Source organism: Stenella coeruleoalba (genome assembly GCF_951394435.1).
Source record: "Stenella coeruleoalba genome assembly, chromosome: 12".
NCBI classification, from domain to species: Eukaryota; Metazoa; Chordata; class Mammalia; order Artiodactyla; family Delphinidae; genus Stenella; species Stenella coeruleoalba.
In genome coordinates, this window is record NC_137158.1 from 56360468 (window position 1) to 56378227 (window position 17760).

General features: G+C 35.9%; 1 protein-coding gene across 1 annotated transcript in view; it reads right to left on the reverse strand.

Moving 5' to 3' along the window:
* Positions 1-17760, reverse strand: part of THEMIS (thymocyte selection associated) — a 161567-nt gene that overhangs the window by 127499 nt on the left and 16308 nt on the right. The window lies entirely within an intron of this gene.

Here is a 17760-nt window from a genome sequence, read left to right on the forward strand (position 1 = left end):
CAACAATGATCTGAGTAAGTACTGCAAACAAGGTTGTAATACAATCTAACATCCAAAGACAGAGCATTTGTACACCAGGCTTCATATTAAGAGCACCATATCTATTTATAAGACCTAGTTCTCTTCATCTGCATGAATATAACATTTTGTCCATTTTATCTCTTGTTTTTGACAAGCTGGAAACAACTCTCAACATCTTTATGGCAATAGGAGGCAGACAAACCCAGATAAACTGAAAAGCTTCATTTTAGTTCAGGATTTCAGTCTCCTTCCTAAAAAACCTTTTATCATAGATGTCAAAGCTAAATTTTTCATCCATTTATTTCCCTTTTATATCTCCTGATGGAGGAACACTGAGCAGTGAAATAACCGAAAGATTAGCAACAGGAAAGAGGAGAAGCAAAAGTTCTGGGTAATCTAGCCCCAGTAAAAAGGAAACAACCCCAAAACTACATCTCTGGGATATTATCACTTTACAATAAAGCAGTAAACTAGAGGCTGATGTAAATAAATATTGCAGAACTGTGGGGTTTGAAACATATCAATTTTTCCTTGCTTCCAATATGATTTATACCCTCTTTACCACACTAAAATATAAATAATATGAGCACAAGATTTTAGGTTTGTTGGTTGGTTTTCTGAATTCTTCTGTTGAAACACCCCTTCACAGAATCATGCCTGATATGTAGCAAGTACCTGAAATATTTTTATAGCATTAATGGTTATCATAAATGTTATTAAGCCCAGCATTCAATTTAGCTTTAAACAACTCTGTGGTTTTATCAGAGTCTCTACAGAGAGCAGGGGGCACACGCAAATTAAAACAATTTAAGGAGATTTTAATAAAGGGACAATTTACACACAGGCACAGACAGTTCTAGGCAACACAAGAATATAAATGTCCTGATCTCACTCTTTTTCCTCCATTGGATCATCTGCCAGGGCACCCCATTGCCCCAATTCAGCCAGAAGCCAGAGGACAATGGAGCTGCTGACTCCACAGAAGTCAGCCTCCCAGGCAGAGTGGAAATGAAAATTAGCACACCAACCTTACTGTCTATTATTTAATGAGGATCATTTTTGCAGACATGCTAGTATATGAGCTCCTTGTATACTTCTAAACTCCCTCCTTTTCTCATACTATTGCCTTAACTACACATGCGTTCATACTTTTTATTAACTCCAATACATTGTGTTGTCAGCCATCTCAAATCCCTCATGGAAAAAACTGGTATATTAAAAAATAATAATAAATCCACAGTGACATTTTCTTCCAGTGAACTCAGAATAATTATTTTCTATGATCCTCATTCGGAAATTAATCACATAGTAACATTTTACTTCTACAGTATTATCTCATCCTGTACTTAACCTTTTATGACTTTAGTTTCTGTTACTCCCAATTCAATTTTAAGCTTCATGAAAAAAAATTGCATTATATTATTGCATAACTACGAACACATCAACCTCCCTTCCTCATTCATTCAGCAAACTTTAATGAATACCTACTATGTGTCAGACATTGCAATTGGCAGTAGTACAAAATGCATATGCCTTCCCCATAGAAGCACTGTTTTGAAGGGAACAGACAAGTAAGCAGACAATTGAAGCAGATTATGAGAAAGTTATAATATAGAAAATACAGGGCATTGAGGGAGTAAATTGGAGGCATTTGATTAAGCAATTATATGGGAAAGAGATTAGGGAAAGATTTGTGGAGGAGATGACAGCCGAGCTGAGTTTTAAAGGAAGCATCACAAAATGTTAGGACAGGCAGAGGATATAGTATTTGAAAAGGCAGTGAGATGCGAAAGAGTCTGATACATTCTGGAAACTTCACATAATTTGTTATGTCTCAAATATAAAGTAAGAAATGGGAACTGGTAAGAAAGGAGGCTGGAGAAATAGAGGGAATCCAGATCGTGCAGTGTCTTTATAAAATTACCAATAAACAAAAAAGCCAATCAAAGTCTGAAGCAACCTCAGAGTCAGAGAATTTACATTTTCAGTTATCAATGTCCAGGAACTAATGCCAATTTAATGAGAGGTCATATGTTTCTAGGCGCTTGCTATCCAAAGTGTGTCCTGCTGCATCACCTGGGAGCTTGTTAGGATCTCAGCCAGACCCTAGACCTGCTGAATCAGAACCTGCATTTTTAACAAGACCCCCAGATGATTCATAAGTACATTAAGGTTTGGAAAGCACTGGTCTAGACAACAAATGTATAACTGAAATAATCTCTGTTCTGAGATTGTTGCAAAACTTACCAAGAGAGAGAAGGACATGTCAGGCAGAGGATGCACTCAGCGTCATTGAGATGGAGGATGTTGTAAGTAAGGACAGGGAAAGGGAAGGATTTTAAACAGCAAAGTGACATGGTAAGATTTTTCTGTGTCACACGAAATAGAACGTAATTGGACCTATCCTGTTTCAGCAGAAGTCTGTTTGGCTTAATTTCAACGCAACAAATGTCTAATTGCAGATGTAATGTATAGCAAACTGATTCACTTGGAATGCCATCTTTCTTTCAAAGGTTCCATTGGAATTCAAAAGTAAAAGATGAGTTTATGTGAGATTACATATCAGTTCACAGGGGATAGAAGCCAGAGAATTCTAAGAGAAAATTCTGTGAGTTTTAGTCACCACACAAAAGGCTTTTGACACCTCAGGTCTCTTTCTAATCATCCCTCTCGCTTTGAAAAAAGAAAACCACTTTTTTCAGTCATGTAAGGAAAAGAGCCTCATGGAAATGTTAATCTTTAACATTTATCTTTAATTCTTTGTGACTTCCAATTTTCTCTAAGCAAGAAAGCTATTAATTCATTTTAATAAAGAGAGAGGTCAGTGACACCCAACTCTAGAAAGTTATGTCCCTGATAGGTGACAAGAACATACAGCAAATCTCAAACCCCTGAAACTTGAAGAGTTCTTGTACGTCGTTATCATCATTATAGTGTCTCTTAAAATACATTTTTTTCAGTGAAAATATAAAATGGTTAATTTAAAAAACAGCCAACTTTCATAATCTCAGAACAAGCACATATAATATGCCTAATTGCCTTTTAAAAATTTGCTGAGATGTGTCTGAACTATGTGTTTGTGTAAATATAGATATAAAAATAGTTTTCATTTCATTTTTAACCACAAGACATGCATTTTGAATATGCAAATCTAGAATCTATTAAATCTTTACAGACTGATTCTTTCCAAGTCAGAGCATATGTGTTCAGGATGAGGCCAAACATCAGAGAAAGCTGAACAAAGCAGCCTGTTTTCAGTGATCAAACATTGCCCCTGAAGGCTGTAATGAAAGTCATGTGCCTCTGAAATCACCTTTTCTGAAATGCTACTTTGCTCAATAAAAATGACAGATTAATATCCTTTTATGAGCCCATCCCTTATTTGACAATCCATATAAGCAATGCTGTGATCACATGGAAGAAACCAAAACAACTGGCTCCATAGATTTTCTTCCTTTTCCTCTACAAAGTTGAAAATGTGTGGCAGTCGGGGAAGAAGAAACTTACATTGTTTAGAGGCTTTTTTCCCTTTACTCAACATATACTCACTTCCTCCATTCCCCACCCCACCATCTCCCACCCCACCATCTCCCACCCCCACCATACCAGCCACTCATCCCATCATCAGCCTGTCAAAGTTCAACCAATCATAAAGATTCAGCTCATATTCATTTTCTTTTTTTTTTAACATCTTTATTGGGGTATAATTGCTTTACAATGGTGTGTTAGTTTTTGCTTTATAGCAAAGTGAATGAGCCTGTCAAAGTTCAACCAATCATAAAGATTCAGCTCATATTCATTTTCTTTTTTTTTTAACATCTTTATTGGGGTATAATTGCTTTACAATGGTGTGTTAGTTTCTGCTTTATAGCAAAGTGAATCAGTTATACATACACATATGTTCCCATATCTCTTCCCTCTTGCGTCTCCCTCCCTCCCACCCTCCCTATCCCACCCCGCCAGACGGTCACAAAGCACCGAGCTCATTGTCTTCTTGAAAGCCTTCCTTTATTCCCACCTAAGTAAGAATTAATTCTTTCCTCTGTGCTCCAATAGTACTTTGCATGTATCTCCATTATGGCCCCTATGTGATCATTATCACAGCCTGCTGTTAGGGTATTATTTTCTGACCATTGATATTATGTATACTTTAGAATTTATTATGATATTCTAAAGAAGAGACATCATCTTAACTATATTTATACCCCTCCTCACATACACACAGCTAATTGCACAGTTTTGTCAATTAGTGGATCCTTAGTGAATGTTAAATTATAACTTAGCTTTACTGTAAAATGACAATAAATTATTGTGAATATAGAAGTCCTTCTCCATTAACAGTTTAAAGCATAGTCAACCCAAGGCTTTGGCATGGGTTATATCTTCATTTGGTATAACTAATAACAAATGTACAAGCATATGTGAGATTAGCTGGTCACCTTGTGAATTCCCTAGACAAGGAATATTAAGGGCAGGTAATTCTATAATATGAATCTCTGCTTGTTAAATTTGCCATTTTTCGTTATGTTTACCATTTTTATATTGCTGGACTTGAGGATGAGGCTCATAAAATGATCTGAGATATGTTTGGAGGAGTTAGGAATTTACTCTGTAAAGTAGGATTGATATTGTATGACAGTATCTATAGACTGGGCTTGCTGGTAGAGATTTATCCTTGCTCCTCATAAACAATTGTGATTATTCTTTATTATTATTACATGGCCAGTATTCCATAAAGAGACGATCTCCATCTCCTGTAAGGCAAAGTCATTCCCATGCACTACATGAAGAATAGATCTAAAACTAGATGAACATGATATTTGAATGTAGTTTGCACATAAATAAGCATAAAACAGCAAGCTTGCAGCTTTACTAGGGATGGATTCTACCAGTTAGATACTGGGTATACCACTGAGAGGTATATCTGAATATTGATCGAAAATGATCTTTCAAGGTCATAGAGACTCTCTTCCCTTCTGCCAAAATATCAATATAAAGAGGGCAAAACAGTGGCACCAAGTATTAAGGAAAATGATGGCCAACACCAAGTAGAGCTAAGGTATAATCTCTCTTACTTCTAAGAATATGGGGGTTTTTAATGTGAATTTAGGGTTTAAGTGTTATCCTGGAAATCAAGTTTAGAGACAGAAATACGCTAGAAACTATAGTGAATATTGGTGAGTCTTATAAAATTTGAACATGGGGAAGCAATGAAAACCACAATGGGTAGAAAAGGGTGGAGCCTGAGAGTCAATAAAGCAGGTTAAAATCATAGTGAGCCCAGAAAACAGAAAATGTCCAACTTTTCAACTACTCTGAGTGAAATGTGAGGCATTTAGATGATTAAGTTTTAGTGGTTGAGGAAGAAAGATTAATAGTTTCCTTCACCAGCTAAAAATTTGATGTTTGTTTAATGGTGGAATCAATTTAATAGATTAAATAAAACTGTACTTAGAGGGTTTGTAAGTTGGTGTTACAATAGAAGTCATTATCACAGCTCTTTGTGTCAACAAGTGTCAGACCAAATGGATTTGAGATGTATGAAATGGATATCCCTCCTACATATCTATGAAACATTTCCTTATGATGATGGAACAAATCAGTGATTCTGCATCTCCGGACATTATTATTGGCCAAATACTCCCCACGTTTTACCCAGATTTTAATTCTCAAAATTACATCGTAAGTAATGTTATAATTTCTTATATGAACAATGTTGCATTGGGAGTTGGTTTATTGTTTTAGGAATGACTTGATTTCAAGTACATTTTTTATACTTAAGTATAAATACTTGCCTATGTTTTATATCCTAAATGTTAAATAAAGCTATCATAGACCTCTATAGCCATTTAAAATCATAAAATCAATGCACTGATTGAATTGTTTATACATGGGCTCCAATGAACTATAATGTGTTTATCCAATGCATACAAAATGAAGCTTCACTACATTACAAATTTTCCCTAAGTTCATTAGTATTGAATACTTCATTAACTATTCTGCTTATGAAATATGAATTTTGAAGTTATTTTATGTTCATTGATTTAAATAATTTTAAAAATGCTTGAATTTTGTATGTCTATTTTTAATTTTATTTTTATAATAATTCATTTGTATTGCATTTTATTAAAGTACCAGTCCATAATGGATTGGGAAAAGAAAATAAATTGGACCTTCACTACAGATAGTTTGAGAAGCACTTCTCTAAATGGTTAAGTACAAATATGACCACAGTCAGTCAGTGCAGGGAAACAGGATGTAGCCTCAGGGAGTTAAAGAGTTAGAGTAAAATTTGAACATACTCGAAAAAGGGAAGTTATAGCCTAATACACAAAATCTTAGTATTATTAACTCATCTATCTCAATGTCACCAGCAGCCTGAGTGCCCTGACTAAAAGACACAGGAAGTTTAATCAACTTGACAGTAACAGTCCTAATTGCAAATTACTACATTGGCATTCTGATTTGTACATTTTACTCTTCTGAGTTGTATGAGGCAGTGCTTGAACCTAATTGACCCCAGACACTTTGAACTGTTGGATCTACACAGTAAGAACCAAAGCCAGGAGCAGGTGAAATCCCCTAAGAGATGAATTTTGTGAGTTCTATCTAACTAACTTGCCAGGTATTCTCCATGAGAGAGATGGCAAATATCTATACTATATTCTACCATTCTCCCTTCCCATCAATAATCATCCATGGCACATTTCCAGCTGAATCCAGATGAGGCTGAATAATCCTCCTCAACATAAAGTTCCTGGTGACTATCCATCAATTGAAGATGGCAAGCCAGGCATAAATTATTCCAGCCCAGTCCTGTACTATGACTTTTCTTGCTTTCTTTAAGCCCCCTTGGGTGATATTTATTTTTAAAGATTTTAATCTTCAGATTGGGCTAATTTACCCTCAAAGGCTTAGTAAAAGACATCTGGCAGAAGAATACAGGGTCCCTCAATCCATCATTTTTTCCAGACAGCTGTCAGAATTGAGGCATAAAACATCTAACTTGATAATAATCACAACTTTATATAGCCCAGTGGCAGCTGTAGGATTAGTTTCAATTTCATTTTATATTTCTAAGCCAAGTGCCATTAATTCTAATGATCTCTTGAATCACTGGTCTTAGTATCAGGAGCTTAAATACCATCACATCCTACTAACATATTAAAATGACTGAGTGTCTATACAATGTCTCTACCAACTGGTTGTCCAAACTATATCTGAACACTTTCACTGATAGAATTCCAATTATTTTAAGGTGACCCACTCTACTTTTGAGCAATTCTGTTAAAAAGCTCTACATTTTAAGTGTAATATGTGTTCTTATGGGATATACACACAATTAGAACAATTTTTACCCTTAGAATCATACAGAAAACAACTATTTAATTCTTATACATAGCAGCCTTAAAATGTGTGAAGATAGCCATCACCAGTTGTTCCTTATAACAAACCAATGTGTCAAACGATTGAAATATGTTCAGGGCCACTGCTTACAGCATAGGTTGCCCATTATAAAACTACCTGAAGCACAAGTTATAAGGATGTCAGTGGCATTTTGGAGTTGTGTGACAAGGTATCATACCCCTCAAAAACACACATGCCCTTGACTGTTCCAGAAGAGGTTTGATAGTGCCTGTTGGGTATGTTCTAAGGTGGCTGCTTCAGCTCCTACAATCATGTTTGAAATTCAGCCAGTGAGAAAGAGAGATAAAGAGAAGGAAACATTCCTTTTGTTTCAGTGGCATGCAATAGAAATTTCACATGTCAAATACTACTATCACAACCCATCGGCCAAAACTTAATCAAGTGGCCACTTTAAGCTTCAAGAGAGCTGTGCAGCACCGTTAGCCAGGCAGCTGCATTCACAGCTGAAAGCTTTATTACCACAGAAGATGGAGAGAACAAATATAGTTAGAGGGGCAGCTAACAGTCTCTGATCCAAAAGGTGAGGGAAAGGTATGTATATTTCAGGATTTAAATTGGGTTGCATGTGCCTATAAAACTTACATTGTCTTATGAAGGAAAAAATGTATATTTTTATTTGAAACACCAAAGACAGGAGGTCTGTTGCTGAGGTTGAGACTGCAGGATGAAATTTCAGGGTTGAACTTTATCTCCCTTAAGAGATACAACTGTTAAACACACACACACACACACACACACACACACACACACACACACACACACACACACACACACACACACACACACACTTCTTCTCTTCATTCATTCCTAGGCATTTAATTAGGTAAAAATCACAGATAAGAATGCCTTCTCTAGAGTCAGTTTCAAAACCAGGATCTACATTTGATAAATGTGTGACTTCAGGCAATATCTTCTTCTATAAAATGGGGATAGTGCCTCAATTTCTTTATCTTTAAAATGAGGTGGTAATTTTACCTCTGATAGTTGCCTTGAGGATCAAAGTAGATAATCAATTTTTAAGTGCATAGCCCAGAAAGTGCCATCTATTTAGGGTTCAGTAAATATTAGCCATTATTGGTGTCATTATTATTATTTCATATGATGTTGTTTAAGACCGAATAATTCAGTATAATGTTATACTATTGTAAACTGGTGTGATTTTCTTGGTTAAGATGAAAATAAAGGTCTTCTTATGGATAGGGATGGGGTTTTCCCTGAATAAAAAAATTGTTATTTTCTTTGTCATCCTAAGAAAGAGAAAATTACAGAAGTGAAAATAGAAACTTGAGAGATGAACTTGGGCTGGGAATAAAGATACATCAAAGGTCAGTTTTTTCCCACCTTGTACCAACGAACCTTGGTATGCCACAAATGGGTTACAAGTATGCCAACATGTTGAAATCTGTCTTCCTTGAGGTGACCAACTAAGATAGGTCTGGGATGACTAGTGGCTTTGGCTGGTGGCTCCGGCTGCAAGTTACCTTGTCTATTTACCCCACCCAAACAAATACAGTTGACCCTTGAACATCGCTGGGGTTTGGGGCGCCTACCTTCCAGGTAGTTGAAAACCTGCCTATACTGTACAGTCAGCCCTCTGTATCTGTGGTTCCACATTAATATAATCAACAAATTAATTGAATACATGCTATGTGCCAAGTGAAAAAACTATGGTAAGTACTACTGATATAATGGTGACCAAATGATATGCAGTCTTAACCTTCACAAAATATTTAATACACTGAAATAAAAGGCATTAATCAAACAATCATACAAATATATGATTACAAAATGATAATTACTATGAAAGAAAACTGCATGTACTAGGAGAAAGGGCCTGGGTTTGGGTTCCATGAATAGTACATCTGTATTATATTTATTTATAAAACCATTCAACAAGTATTTATTGAGTGCTAGGCGTACTAATCTCAAGTTTATAGTAAAGTCTTATTAAAAGGCTTCAACCGGGACTTCTGTTTCTGGAAAGATGAAGTAGACATACATTTTCCTTACCTCATGTATTCCAGACTTGAAGCTGAAGATACTAGCAACCTAGAAATGCCAATGGGTACAGACAAAAAAAAATCTCCAATAAATTCTGTTCTCTCTAGCCAAAAATGCAGGAAAGGAACAGCCTAGTAAAACAGAAAACTTTTTGACAATAATCACTCTACTCAAGCCAAATACCACAGAAAAATGTTTGGTTCCACAATCACCTACACCAGGAAAGGCTGAGTAGAGTCATTAGAATCTCACCCACAATGAGTATAATAAGACACGCACCCAACCTTTGCTGAGGTGGTGTCAGAAAAGGCAGAGTTCAGAGATGCGACTTGTATCTTTGTGAGACAGTAATAAACTCCCATTTTCTGTCAGGGAAACCAAGTGAGGAGCCTGGACTTCCAACCCTACCGAGCAGTACTGAGGCACACTTTCTCCTCCCCTTGGGGTGATGTCAGAGGATGTCCAGTGAAAAATTAGGACTTTTACCACTAGCCAATGTAATAAGGCACCACCCCATCACAAGGTGTAACTGGAGGCCATGTGTGCAAGAGTAATAAGCACTATTATCCCTCCTATCAAGGGTGGTATCAGCGAAAGCCTAGTGAGGAGACAGTACTCCCACTCTGACCAGCAGTAAGAAGGACCCCTTCCTTTTTTAGTGTCAACAGAGGCTGAAAGGGGAAACTGGGCTTCTAACCCCCTTATTATGGCAATAATGAGGCCATACACCTCACCCCCTGTTGGAGAAACAAAAAACAGAAACCAAACAGAAAACTAAATATATAATAGACTTAAGCCTTGACATATCAATAGTTACATTAAATGTAAATGATCTAAATACATCAATAAAAAGAGATTGATAGAGTGGATTAAAAAAAACATGACCCAAATATATGCTATCTACAGAAGACTCCTTTCAAATATAACAATATAGGCAGGTTGAAAGAAAATGAATGGAAAGAGATATATCACACAAAAATTTATCAAAGGAAAGCAGGAGTAGCTATATTAACATCAGATACAGTAAACTTCGGAGTGAAGAAAATTACTAGGGTCAGAGATAGATATTACATAATGATAAAAGGGTCAGTCTACCAAGAAAATACAGCAATCTTAAATATGTATATATCAAACAACAGAGCTGCAAAATATGCCAACTAAAACTGATATAACTGAAAGGAGAAATAGATAAATCCACAATTATAGCTGGAGACTGCAACATCCATCTCTCGACAACTGATAAAATATTAGATAGATTATCAGTAAGGATACAGAAGAACAAGGACACCTTCAAACAACAGGATCTAATCTACCTTTACAGAACACTATACCTAACACAGCAAATACACATTGTTTTCAAGTGCCCATCAGAACATATACTGAGATATCCTGTGCCATAAAACAAGTCTCAACAAACTTAACGAACTGAATCATAGTATTCTTTGACCACAATGAATTAAACTAAAAATAAATAACAGAAAGATAATAAAAAATTCTCCAAACACTTGAAAACTAAATACCGTACCTCCAAATAATCTGTGGACCAAAAGAAAATTGCAACATCTCAAACCACAAATTTTCATAAGGATAAGGTAGTATTGAGGAGAAAATATATATTACTAAATGCTCATTTAAGAAAGAGCAAAATCTCAAATATTCTAAGCCTCTTCCTCAAGAACTTGGAAAGAAAAACATAAAAAAAGAGAAAATCAATGAAGCAAAAGATGATTCCTTGAAAAGATCAATAAAGTTGACAAACCGTTAGCAATTCTGAAAAAGAGAGAAGGTACAAATTACAAATAAGAGGACTAAAACAGAGAATATGACTACAGACCCTCCAGACATCAAAAAGGAAAAAAGAGAATCCTACAAACAACTTAGCCTACAATTCAACAATTGAGGTGAAACAAACCAGTTCCTCAAAAAACCACAATATACCACAACTCACCTAAAATAAAATGAATAATTGGTTCAGTCCTATAACTATTAAGAGAATTGATTCATAGTTACAAAGTCCTAAAAAAAAAATCTCCAGCCCCTGGTTGTTTCACTAAAGAATTCTATAAAACTTATCAGGAAGTATTTTCACCAGTTCTACACAATCTCTTCCAGAAAGCAGAAGAGAGAATATGTACTAATTTATCTTATGAATCTAATACTACCATTATACCAAAACCAGACAGACATCACAAAAAAGAAAACTGCAGACCAATATCCCTCGTCAATACAAACAAAAAAAAATCCTTCAAAAAATTTTAGCTAATAGAATCCAGCAACATATAAAAAATTATATATCATAACCAAGTGTGGTTAATCCCAAAGATACACGGTTGGCTCAATATTCAAAAAGCAATCAGTGTAATCCTCTATATTAATAGGCTAAAGAAGAAAAAGCATATGACCAAATAAATTGATGTAGAAACAGCATTTGACAAAGTTAAACACACATTCAAAATAATAAAAAGAACTCTCTGTAAAAGCCAGTGTGAAAATGATGAAAAGACAACCTACAGATTAGGAGAAAATATTTGCAAACCATGTATCTGATAGAGAATTTATATCTAGAATTTACAGAGAATTCTCAAAATCAAATAGTAAAAAAATCAATCCAATTAGAAAATGGGCAAAAGACATGAACAATCATTTCACTGAGGAAGATATACAGATGGCAAATGAGCACATTGTTAGCCATTACTGAGTGCAAATTAAAACCACAATGAGAATCACTACATACCTATCAAAATGGCTAAAAAACAGTGACAACAACAAATGCTGGCAAGGGTGCAGAGAAACTGAACTACCTGTACATCACTGAGGAGACTGTAAAATGGTAGAGCCACACAGAAACACAGTTTGGCAGTCTCCTAAAAAAAAATAACAACATGCAACTACCAGCATTTCACTCTTGGGCATTAATCCCAGAGAAATTAAAAAATATTTTCACACAAAAACTTATCTACAAATGTTTATAGTAGCTTTATTCATAATAGCCCTGAACAGGAAATAGACCAAATATTCTTCAACGTGTGAATAGTTAAACAAATTGTAATACATTCATACTATGAAATACCCCTCAGCAGTAAAAACGAGTGAACTATTAATTCATTCAAAAATCTGGATGAATCTCCAGAGAATTATGCTGAGTGAAAAAGCCAATCCCAAAAGGTTACATACTGTATGATTCTCTTTATATAACACCTCTGAAATGGCAAAATTATTAAAATGATGACTAGAATAATGGTTAAAAGGTGTTAAGGAGGAGATGGGGGAGGTGGGAAATGGATGTGGCTATAAAAGGGCAACATGAATCACAGGATGATAGAAATGCTCTGTATCTTGACTGTATCAATGTCGATACCCCGGCTGTGATGTTGTACTCTATAGCTTTGTAAGATGTTACAACCAGGTGAAACTGGATGAAGGATACATGGGATTTCTCTGTATTATTGCTTACAATTTCATGGGTCCACAATCATCTCAAAATAAAGGGTTTAATTTAAATATATGTGTGTGTGTGTGTGTGTGTGTGTGTGTGTGTGTACTATGTGTGTGCTGCAGTGCAACTTCTCATACCAATGTCAGACTGAGAAAGCCACAGGCAAATACAGGAACACATGCAGACAAAGGGAAGTAGTAGAAGGAGCCTGAAGAAAATGAATAACCCCCAAACTGCAGTAAGTCCTTAGGAGAGTCATGATAGCAGAAATAGAGGCAGTGGGCTATACTGATACTGGAAAAGATGTGAGCGTCTTCCTACCTCTGGGACTTCCAGAGGGACTCTAGAGCAGCACTGTCCATTAGAACTTTCTGCAAGGATGGACATATAATTTGAGCTGCCCAGCACTGCAGCCAACAGCCACATGGGGCTCATGAGCACTTGAAATGTAACTAAGGTAACTGAGGAACCCATAAATTTGTTTACTTTAATTAATTTAAATTTAAATAGCCACATAATGGCTAGTGGCTACCATATTGAAAAGCATTTCCTTTTTCTACTAAAAGAAAAAAAAAGCTTATACGAGAGCCTAGGTTTTGCTATTGGTAAAGTGCTTCAGAGCTTGGGTAATTTGGGCATCCTTGTATCACCTTGATTGCCCTCTCATACTAATGATGTCAGCAACAAGCAACTTATACTCTTACACATGTAGTAGGTGATGTATGGTTATGGCCAAACGGGGTCGATGTGGAAGGCTGGTTATTAATATTCATGGGACAGGCATTCCAGAAAGTAAAAATATCACTTTTCAGATTTAAACAAATTAATATGTATTAAATAATTATCTGACATCTAGTGTCTTTCCAAGATGATCTGATTACAAAATAAAAAGCCAGTGGTTGGAGAGAACTTAGAGCAGATTTGAACTGTAGGCAATATATTGCTATGGTTCTAAGTAAGTTCCCCTAAGAGCTTCTTGCAGAGTAACAAAAGACAGGAGAGGCAATGAGAAGTTACCAGGTGCCATGGGGTGTAAGTATGCAGCAAGGAGAGCCCGAATATAATGGCAGCTGCAAACACTGAAATGGCCCTTCACAAACTGGTTAAAGAAAAGCAGAAAAATGGGGCCAAAATGACTCCCAGACCACGATGCTGGGGCACTAAGAGAAGGCTGGTGTACTAAAATGTGGAAAAACTGGGAAGGAAACACCGTGCTCAGTTCCTGATATATTGTTTCTAACGTCAAATGGTCATCCTTAAGCAGAGATGGTCCTATCCAGTTCCTCTTAAACTGTTTGCCAGCAGGCTGCATCAGAATTAATTGGGGAAAATTTTAAAATACAGATTCTAGTAGGGCTTCCAAAAATTCTAAATCAGATTCTCCAGGGTAGAACCCAGGAATGTTTTCTTTCTTTAAAGTTCCCTAGTAGATACCAAAGTTTACTTAGGTTTGAGAAATACTGTTATAAATCATGAAATAAGTAAAAGAAAATCAGGACTACATATGTCAACCTGGGAAATGATTCAAATTTGGGAGTTAGTTAGTTAAATCTTCAAGAATAAAAACAAAACAAAAGCAACTCTGGATAGATCTGCTCCCCTGAGAGTGAGAATAGAGTATCTGGGACACGTGCAAAGATAAATATTTAATGTTATTACCTGAAATACATCAGCATAGACAATGAAATACATATGTATGTGTTCAATACTTTTAACCTATAGCCCTGAGGAAGGGATGAGAAAAATGTTAATATTTGAAGTACACTAATCAGAAATATAAACCCAGGGTGACTAGTTAACACAAAAAAGATTAATCAGAAGTTCATACTCTTAAAACAACTATCACAAGTGTCACCTACATTTATCTCATATTAACATAGTTTTCTTAATTAGAATAATGAATACCAGTCTTAAGATTGCCTTACTGGTGAAATGAGTGGTGTTTAAAATGTGTTGATTAGTTTCAAATGTAACACAGGAGCTCCTGTTCCTGCAAAGGGGTATAAGAATCTAGTGAGCCCAATATAGGCCCTGGGCTTCACAATCCTGGTTCAGCAGTTGATTCAAAGCAGTTTTGTCATCTAACTAGAAAGATAGCTGGAATATTGCTGCAGAAGTCTCTAATGAACCTTTCATGCAAGGTGCTGTCAGAGTATTTAAAAAGACAAATAGATGGGACTACATCAAGCTGACACACAGGTCACATAAGTGTTTTAATGCCTGCTTGCAAATAAACATCTTATATTTGACAAAATTTCATTGCATGAGACCACGTACTTCGAAGGATTGAAGGCTACCAAAATCTACCAGAAATAACCTAATAACGGTGAATGACAAAATCCATTCTGGTCAGTTTGCAACAAAAGTCATTTTCTCCAGAAAAGTTGGCATGACTTTTTTTTTATCAGTCACTCTTAATAAATAGGATGAAATTAATATTCACCATGGGTTTATTTCAATAAATAAGAGCTACTAAATTTTACTGAGCATTGAGCTTGTGGTTTTTTAAAACATGATGTTCCCTTGAATAATTCTGCTTTGTTTTTTAGAGAAAACTGACTTAGAGAACCAACCAGCATGAAGCCCAACAGTTAAAATACAATGCTGCAGGTCATTTGTCAGATGAATGGCATCTATCAGTAGATAATTTCACTGTCAAATTTTTAATGAGAACTTGCAAACGAATGGCTTATTGTTCCAAGTAAGAAGAGAACGTTCTTAACAGCAGAAGTTAAAATTTCCATTCTTACTTCCATCTTTAGTGGTTTAAAGCACTCATTTAAACTTTAAAGCACGTTGCAATAAGAAGTAGTTTACTAAATGTCATCTTTAAAGAAGCCTTCTTCAACATAATGTTATTTCTATACCAAAAAAGTTTCATTAGGTATATTATCAGAAAATTCCGATGTTCTAATTAGTAGTTGACCAAAACTATATCACATATCAATCCAGGAGTGATCACACAACCCGTCAAGCACTTGTTAGTGTAGAGCACCACATGACACACCTTTGTAGCTGTTCTGTCTGACTTCATGAGGATTCTTGACTTCTTTGAGAGGGCTATGGTGACTTAATGAGCTTTGTTACTGCAAATTCAGCATACTGCCAGGTATTCAGCAGCCATTCAGTGAATTAGCTGAATAAATGGATATTCTTGGGGATTTATTTAATCACTTGATTATTTATGTTTCCTTATAGTTAATTATCATTAAGAAAGATAATCGTTGATCCTGTTATTTGAAAAAGAAAGTTTTGTTCTTCTTTTTATTAATAATCAGTGGATAGAATAATTGCACAAAGACTTTGTGGATAGGTCTCTGCCTCTATAAAATAAGGAGGTTAATTTTGTTGATCCAGAATGCTGTCTTATTCTAAAAAGAGTAGATTTACTAGAAATGCAGAAAAACACTTTTTTTTTTTAATGGACAAATTACGAGAGGGCAGGGTATAGAGAAAATAAAAAGAAAATGGATCCTTGGGGCAGTCAGCTGCTTCTTCTGTCGCGGCTCTGATGCACTGGGAGAGACCAGACCGAGGCAGCCAGCGTGGGGACGTCAGCATAGCAATCTCACAGCCTGTGGCTGAACTTCCAAGCTCGGAGCTGCCCCCTCCGCGTCCGATTCGACGCGTCTCACTAAGCTGGTCTTCCAGGATTTACAACCCTCCCTCTCCAGGCCGGTCCCGCCGTGGCGTATTTTCCTACCTGCCAACGGAAGCTGCACCTGCGTTAACCTTCCTCGGGCGGCCATGATTTACACCCGACCCCAGAGCCCGCTCCCAGCCCGGTCACTAGGGTCACAGTCACCTCCTAATCCTGATTTTTTAAAGCATGCAGTGCGTGTATAGTCGACCTGGAATTTTTTTAGGTGTCATCTCTATTATTATCTTCTTAATTATTTGTCCTTTCTTTGAGAGAAAAACTTGATAGCAGTGGATGTTATTTTATATGCTCCCCCCCGCCACCGGCTTCTGTTTTACTACAGCACATAACTGGTACTCAAAGTACATTACTGTCAAAGAGCATCTGTAAACGTATCCAGTTGCATATGACTACAGTACAAAGGAGAATGGAAGGGAGGCAGGGAGGGAGGGAAGGAAAAGAGGAAGGTCCAGCCTGTGTCTGTTCTAAGACAAGTTCAAATTTTTATTATTGTCAAGTTCCCATTATCTCTCTGAACATGCTAAATCGTTGCTGAGTTTTTTTTTTAATTACTGGAATAAATACGTACACTATAATATATTTAAATAGGGATTTATTTAAATTAGTAACTATGTTACTAATATTCAAAATCAGAGTGGTCTCTGATAATGAACACAATTCAAAACTCACATGATTTGATTTCACAAGTTCTGGGAAAAAACTGTTTTAAATATGTTTTAGGCCTTTCCGGATGTCAATAAAGAAGTAACCAAAAAAAGTCCTTTGGTCTGTGGTTAGAATTCACACATCGTTTATGGGGCAGGTGTTCTTTCCTTAACTGACACAAGTGCTGAATCACTAAAACCAACCCTTCTAATCTAGAGTAAAACGGTTTAGACCTAATTATAACAATCAGAAAATCAGAAAGTTAATTTCATTACATAGATTAGTAGAAGCCGTCCCCATTTCCTAATAAATTATTTTCTTTAAAATAACAAAATCTTCTCAAATAATGCCTTTCGCCATTTAAAAATATTATTTCACATGAAAAAGTTCTGTTTCATTTAAGTAAATTTCAGCTAACAGCTTTGCTAAAATCTTAGTTTTAAAAAGGTGCAATCTTTCCAAATATTTATTAGACGTAGAAAAAGTAGATGTCCCAACTAAAATGTAAAGTTTTCAAATTCAAGACTTTGAATACTGCATCAAAGATAGACATTTCTAAAAATAATTT